Source organism: Mastomys coucha, unplaced genomic scaffold, assembly GCF_008632895.1.
Source record: "Mastomys coucha isolate ucsf_1 unplaced genomic scaffold, UCSF_Mcou_1 pScaffold6, whole genome shotgun sequence".
Classification (NCBI taxonomy): domain Eukaryota; kingdom Metazoa; phylum Chordata; class Mammalia; order Rodentia; family Muridae; genus Mastomys; species Mastomys coucha.
Genome location: NW_022196912.1, coordinates 125,557,171 through 125,564,899, shown reverse-complemented (window position 1 = coordinate 125,564,899; position 7,729 = coordinate 125,557,171). Strand labels below are relative to the sequence as shown.

Here is a 7,729-nt window from a genome sequence, read left to right as displayed (position 1 = left end):
ACGTATAATAAATAAATAAATCTTAAAAAAAAAAAAAGTTAAAAAAAAAATAATAATTACTCCAGGGCTAGGAATGAAGCTCAGTGACAAAGCACACCTAAGGTCCTGAGCTCACTCCTCAGCACTGTTAAAAATTAAGTAATTACATCTCTGAATACTACACAGGCATTACCAGCACATTAGCAGAACCTTGCAGGCCCTCTCTCTTGGCCTTCCCAGACAGTACCTTCTCTATCTAACCCTTCCATCTTCTCTCCTAGTGTGAATCCGAACAATGAACTGAAGGAGCTCAGGAGGTAGAGTGCTTGCCTAGTTGCCAGGGTTCAATACCCAGCACTCCATAAATCTAGAAGAGGTGACACAGGCCTGCAGCCACCATACTGAGGAGGTAAAGGCAGGAAGATCAGAAGTTCAAGGCCATTCTTGACCACTCAGCAACTAAAAACCAACCTGGGTTACATGAGACCTGGGTCACACCACACACACACACCCAGGAACCCATGATGAAAAAAAAATCTATAAAGTAAAATGTGTATAAACAAAAGACCTATAATAGCAGCCATTATAATTGTGTTTATCTGCAAATATCACAGATTGTTACAATAAGATAATCTGCTTGCCTTCCTAGGATTTGTTATGAACATGGCGGTGAACACCTCTAGACCTAACAACATCTAGGAGGCAGAGACAGGTGGATCTCTGTGAGGTCAAGGCCAGCTTGGTATCTGACAGCTAGAACTACAGTTCCTGTGTCAAAAGCCAAAAAGGGAAAAAGAAAGAAAGGATGAAAGAAAGAGAAGGAAGGGAGGAAGGGAAGGAAGGAAGGAAGGAAAGAAGGAAGAGAGAGGGAGAGAGAGAGGCAGAGACAGAGACAGAGAGAAAGGAAAGGAAGCAAAAGAGAAAAAAGAAAAAAGCCAGGTGTGGTGACTCAAGCCTTTAATCCTAGCAATGAGAGGCAGAAGCAGGCAGATCTCTGTGTGTTCAAGACTAGCCTTGTTCACATAATGAGTTCTAAGACAGCCAGGGCTACTTAGTGAGACCCTGTTTAAACAAACAAACAGGGGCTGGAGAGATGGCTCAGCGGGTAAGAGCACTGACTGCTCTTCCAAAGGTCCTGAGTTCAAGTCCCAGCAACCACATGATAGCTCACAACCATCCGTAATGAGATCTGACGCCCTCTTCTGGTGTGTCTGAAGACAGCTACAGTGTACTTATTTATAATAATAAATAAATCTTTAAAAACAAACAAACAGAAAAAACCACACAGAGAGAGAGAGAGAGAGAACCCTCCCTTTCCAAGTGATTACCCACTAGGCAGTGATCAGCAATGAAATCATGCATACAAATAGCAATATATGGAGCAATAGCTTCTATCTATGTATTCAGGAACACACACACAATTTAAAGAAACAGCATTTCTAAAGAATAGAAGCTGTAGGTTTGAGAGAGACATGGGAAGTGAGCAGTGCACACCTGAAAGTTTCGAGGGAAGGAAGAGAAAGAAGAAAATGATGGAGTTATATTTCAATTTTTTTAAAAAAATGTTTTTGCCAGTGTGGTGAGTCGGCCTTTAATCCCAGCCTCAGGAAGCAGAAGCAGGTGGATCTCTGTGAGTTCAGGGCAGCCTGAACAGGTCTACAGAGTGAGTTCCAGGACAGCCAGGGCTCCACAGAGAGACGCTGTCTCAAATGTAGGCAAACGGTGACAGCGTTCACGTGAGGTTCACGTGAGGCCAAGACAAGCACATGTGTGTCAAAGGCTGACATGGAAGCCTGAGGGGCTGTCCAAAGCCTGCTCTACCTCATTAATTCACACTTCCTTGACAGGAGGACAGAGTGACCACAGCACCCACTTCACCAAGATCAGTCTAGTCACAGGCGAGGAACCTCGAGAGGCATGTGGCCGGAGTAAGAGTGCACACTAGGCATCAGAAGTCAGGAGAGACCCATGGCTTAAAGTGAGCTAACGAGAGGCCTGCTTGGTGGCACATACCTTCAATTCCAGCATTTAGGAAGCAGAGACAGAAAGATCTCTGAGTTTCCAGGCTGGCCTGGTCCACAAAAGTTGAGCTGTAGGTCAGCCAGGGCCACATACTGATACACACAAACAAACAAACCCAGAGGTAATGGGAAGATTTTAGAACCAAAGAAATTACTTAATTCACACATAATACCACTCCCTTAAAAGGCTTTATTCCAGTGTTATTCATTGTCTAAATCCAAAAACCATGAATCACTTTTACCTCCAAATATTAGTAAAAACAAAACCACAAGTCAATTTTCAGACTCGTTGTGGGGTGTTTTATGTTTATTAGAATGGAGCGCTAGAAATTGACCCAGGGCTTGTATATACCAGGCCACCGCTCAACCACTGAGCTACACGGCCAGGCATGTTCAGACCCTGAGATGCCACCTTGCCATGATATAATCTAGGCTGGCCTTGCACTCAGTCTTCTACCTCAGCTGGAGGGGTAGGGTACCCCACCACACAGTGCACTCCGAACCATAAGTACTAACTACTAAGGGTTGTTTGTTTGCTTGCTTGCTTAGACAGGGTCTCCCTACATATATAGTCCTCTGAACTCACTCTGAGGACCAGGCTGGCCACTGCCTCTGCCTCCCTCGTGCTGGGAGTCGTGGTGTGTGCCATCATGCTTGGCCTCATTAGGGAGGTCAGCCCAGGCTGACATCAGGATGCCCAGACAGCAAGTAGACTGGCTCTTGTACCTCACTCATACCAAGTGCCTCAGTTCCTGTTATGAGGTGCAAGGGGGTGGGGGTGGGGGCCGCAAACACCTGAACAGTCAGCAGTAACTTCAGCTCCTGTTATGAGGTGCAAGGGGGTGGGGGGCCGCAAACACCTGAACAGTCAGCAGTAACCTCCTAGAGGCCAGACCCAGAAGCCGGTCCAGTCCAGCTGGTCTTGACAACCCTCCTCTCCCAGAGTCGCAGGGCAGGATCCCTTAGGAGCACTCTCCACCAGGCAGTCTGCATGAGGGCATAGCTGGCCCTCTCTGGAATGCTGATTCACGCTCACATCGCCATCTCCAGTCCTATTGTCTCCAGGCCTGCATCTCTAGCTAGTTCACTGGGCCTCCCACAAGCACCTGGAATTTATCATATCCAAAAGCAGGCATCATGTCCTCTATAACAGGGTGGGTGTCACCAGCCAGTGAGTCACCAAAAACCAAAGACGCTATTCTAAATGCCTTCCTTCAACAAACACTTAGTAAGTGCTGACAGTGCACCAAGCACTGACCAGGAAGGCAGGGATGGATCTCACACCCTGTGGAGATGAGGACTGTTATGAGCAGACAGACAGTAAACAAAGTAAGTGAAGATAAGCCAGGGCTGGCAGTAACCCAACAGTAAAGAGCAATGCTGCTTTTACAGAGGACCCAGGTTCAGTTCCCAGCTCACAACCATTTGTAACTTCAGTCTAAAGGGAGCCTTTTCTGGTTGCCTCGGGAACCAGGTATACATGTAGTGCGCATACATGTATGAAGACAAGCATTAATACACATAAACTTTTTAATAATAATAATTAATAAAGCGCAGTGCTGTCCGTAGGGGGCACTACTGAGGAAGGTCAGCAGGATGGTCAGCAGAACCTCTGCTGTTAACTCAGCTCAAAGGCACCTGGCTGCACTTGAGTCACAGCAGCCAGGGAGACGAGCAGGACACTACAGAGAACTTCAGTAGCTGACTCATGTCTACTGGCATGGTGTGCACAGGCTCACCCTGACACAACACTGGAGTCCCCTCAACCCTCACTGCCTGCCCCTCCTCAGACTACTGTATCGTAGTCCCCGACCACCGACTCAACTGCTTCTGCACCTCCAGCCCCTGTCCTAACACTCACAAGACTAAGGTGGACACTTCCTAACCAGCTTGCCCCATGCACAGCACGGCCCGCACCACTGCCCTTCCTTCTCTAAATGCTGAGCGGGCTCATCTCACCTTCCTCCCTCCAACTGCAAAGCAAGAGCACCTCCTTAGCTCTTCCTACCACCACAGGAGCATTTCCTAGCCTCCCCTCCCCTCCCCCCGCCCCACTGGGACAGGCCTCAACCACAACCCACTCGGGACTTATTTCCTTCCATCAGGACCACACATGGCCAATCTGCACTTGCCTCTGAATGTCCAGGAAGGGCCTCCTCACTGCTCACACTGGGTCTGAGCTCTTTTGAGAACCATCCATGCCAAGATCGATAATAATACAGTGTTGCACAGTGGATTTTCCACACTTAACAATCCCTCGAGCCCACACTTCCAGTCTTAACCGGGTATCTTTACTCTTTTCTGTTTTTTACTTAGCTTGAGGCACAAGCTGGCCTCCACATCCGCTGCCCCACCCTCTTAGAATGCCTGTGCCATCGTGCCGCCTTGATTTTTACTCTACGTTCTAAAACTTGACACTATCATGCTCAGTCATTTTCCTGTTGCATAATCTGATAGTCACTCAATTAAGAACTAAGTCACTTCTGGCTTTTCTTTCTAGTTCTTTTAAATCATTCATGTCTGGAGATTGTTTATGGCCCGTTAGAGATTTTCACTTTTTCCAACCTGAGAAAAACACGCTTAAAAATGTTTCCTTTTTTCCAGAGTTGTTATTTGGGTGTACACCTCCATGGTTTTTATGTGCACCACAGAGGTCAGAAGAGGGGGTCGGATTACCTAGAGCTGGAGTTAGCTGTCTGTACCTGAGTGCTAAGAATCAAACCCAGGTCCCTCTGAAAGAACAAAAGCTACTCTTAACAACTGAGCCATCTCTCTAGCCCCAAGAATATATTAATCTTTCTCAATGTAAGCACCTAAGTTGTGGGTAATGTCTGGTTTGTTTGTTCCTGCACTGAGGAAGCAGGACCTTTCAGATCTGGAGACTACCCTCGCTAGCACTGAGTGTTTAGCCCGGGAGACTTTGCTGTAGAATATCTATGTGTAGACCTCACCTCTTCTTTGCACTTGGAAAAATCCCTGTCCAGATTCCATGCAAGTCTACACTTTCCTTGTTTTGGATTTTTGTTTAGAGGTTTTGCTATGTGGTTGTGGCTGTGCCTCAGCCTCCTGAGTGTTCGAGGCTATGCGTTTACCACACATGCTCTCACAATGCTGGTGCTACACAGAGGTCACCACCATGTCCCACCCCTCTTGGTTCCACCAAGGCATCAGGCTGGACTGCAACATGCTGCATTCTTTAATGATCTGGAAGGGGCCCACCCTCCCACATACCACATACTCTGAAATTTTAAATAGAATCATTGCAGTCTTACAAATACTTAGGGCAAAGAACAGTTAAGACACATTTCTTACCACAACTGAGGCTCATAGGCAGTCCATGGAAGATCATCCCTAACTGTGGTATGCTTAGGAGACTCAAGGTTGGTCTACTTTCCTAATGGGGTTTCACTGTCCTATTACAATGCATTCCAGGCTAATTCTGACCTAAGGCTTAGTCATACTGTATAAAGAGCCTTGGAATTTAAGTAATGCAAAGAATCAAAAATGCAACTACCACATAACTGTTTAAATGGTCTATAAATTTCTTGTTCTCATGCTTTTTAAAGACATCATTCTTACAAGTACACCAGAATACCATTTAATAACATCACAGTAGCAGGAAGTGGCAATTCCAACACATCTGGAAAAGGCCTGCGAACTTCGTTATAAAGCCATTCATTCCATCACACATTAATATTACTTTATTAACGCCTTAATTTTTTTTTTTTTTTACGGGAAGGGGGCTCCACGGTAACAAGAAAAAGCACTCCAGGCTGGGCACGTCCAGGTCACCAGGGAGATTCCTCACCCGGCCACTGAAAGAAAGAGACTGGCTGGCCACTGGCCACGGACCACAGCATGACAGCACGCCACCCAGGGCGGTGCCGGGGAGAGGTGGGGGCTAGAAGGGCAGGGAGGCCTGAGACAAAGCCAGTCGGCTGACCCCCAACACACACACTCCCACCACCACCACCTCTTCGGGACCTCAGCAGAGAGGCTTCGGGTCCCTAAGCCCACAGCTGCCACTGGAAGGCCGCCCCCGCCCCAAGGCCTGAGTCAGGGCGGGGCCCTAAACACAGATGGGACAGAAGCCTGAGGGACACAGAAGGGGAGTGGAAGAGAAGAGAAGGGGCAGGGACCGAAGCCTAGAGTGCAGGCAGAGGACTGAGCCCCAAACCTAGAAGGTCACGGAGGAAGAAGGGACAAGGACCTCAACTCAGACAGGCACTGGCAGAGATGGGACAGGACCCGAACCAGAACAGGAAGCGAAGGAACAAGAGCTTCAGCCTGGTTGTGCAGGCAGAGAGATGACGACAAAGGCCCCAGACAGGAGGGGCGCAGGCAGTGACAGGGAAGGGACTCAAGGCAGGGGCGCAGGTAGACGGGGACAAGGACCGCAGACTGGAGGAGCGCAGAGAGGTGACCAGAGACCGGAGCCTAGAAAGGCGCAGGCGGAGAAGGGACAGAAAGCCCAGCCTGGATGTGCACAGGCTGAGAGAGGACAAGGACCGCAGACTGCTGGCGCGCAGGCAGGGATGACAAGAGGCGCGGGCGGAGCGGAGAGGGAACCCCGGGGTGCAGACAGGGATGGAAAGGCCGGGGAGGGGTCTGGGTCCGGGCGGAGGAGCAAAATCGCAGCCTGGAAGGGCCGGGTGCAGACGCGGCGGAGGACGGAAAGGTCCAGAAGCCTCCGCCTGGAGGATGCAGACGGGAAGGGGTCGCGGCCGCGTCGGGAGCACTGCGCACGAGCCGCGCGGAGCCCGGGGCGGGGCGGGGACCGGGCCACGCACTCACCGTCCGATCGGGAGCGCCGCGCTCGTCGCGCTGTCACGGGCCGAGGCCGCGCAGAGCCCAGCCGCCTCAGCAGCAAGCGGCGCCTCCGCAGCCGCCCCGCAGCATCCTCACCCTGACCCGCGCTCCGCAGCCTCGCGCCACCCTCCGCTGCCGAAAATGGCGTCGCCGGCGCCGCGCCCGCCCCACAATGCTGTGCGCCGTGACGTCACCCGCCCTCGAGCCGCCGGGCGGGGCTCCGGGGAAACTGAGGCTGGGGTCCGCAGGCTCCCCCACCAGCCTCTAATCCGTGTGTGGGCGCCTCAGACCGGAAGGCTTTGCTCGTCGCGCCTCCACCCGCGGAGGACGGGAAGAATGCCAGGCGGCCAGGGCCCACCCTCTCTCACCCAGCTCTCGGCTGCGGCTCTCGACCTCCAGCCTGGCCCAAAGGGCAGGCTTGCCAGCGCGGTTGCTCCTGGGCCTCGCACAGCCTCCTGGCTCCCCAGCTGCAGGCCTGACTCAGCAGCCGGCTGGAGGGTACGCTGAGTCAGTGGCAAGGCCGAGCTTGCCTGCCACCGGCTTGGGAACCCTCCAGGTGCCTTCAGACGTTTCCAGAATGGCCGGGTCGCTTTACTAAGGGGTAGGGATGGCGGTGATCACAGCCTCCTCACCTTAGGAACTGCTTCCCTCTTCTGATGGTATTGCCCAGCACCTGCTGCTGTCCTCCGCCCTGCAGTGACACCTACCCACATCAGGGATGCTTTTGGTCTTAACAAGCAGATCCAGTAAGTTTGACCTCCTAGAAAAATCAAAGGCTGGTTAACAAAGGGGCAGCTCCCGTGGGGAGCGCAGCAGCTCAGATTGGCCTAAGGATAGGCTGTGGGTTCAGTCTTGACTGTTTTGAATAGTCTTCCCAGGCTTCACTTGTCCCAGCACACAAACTGCTGCTTGGATGTTGG

General features: G+C 51.2%; 1 protein-coding gene across 14 annotated transcripts in view; it reads right to left on the bottom strand.

Moving 5' to 3' along the window:
* Positions 1-7,332, bottom strand: part of Klc1 (kinesin light chain 1) — a 47,323-nt gene extending 39,991 nt beyond the window's left edge. For 4 of the 14 annotated variants that reach the window (XM_031357283.1, XM_031357287.1, XM_031357282.1 and 1 more), the window contains exon 1: positions 6,795-7,002. The gene's annotated coding sequence lies outside the window, so the exon portion shown is untranslated. Of the gene's footprint in view, positions 1-6,794; positions 7,068-7,177 lie in introns of those variants that run through there. The other 10 variants (XM_031357280.1, XM_031357284.1, XM_031357288.1 and 7 more) reach the window with 7 other exon arrangements.
* Positions 7,333-7,729: the final 397 nt, after the last annotated feature.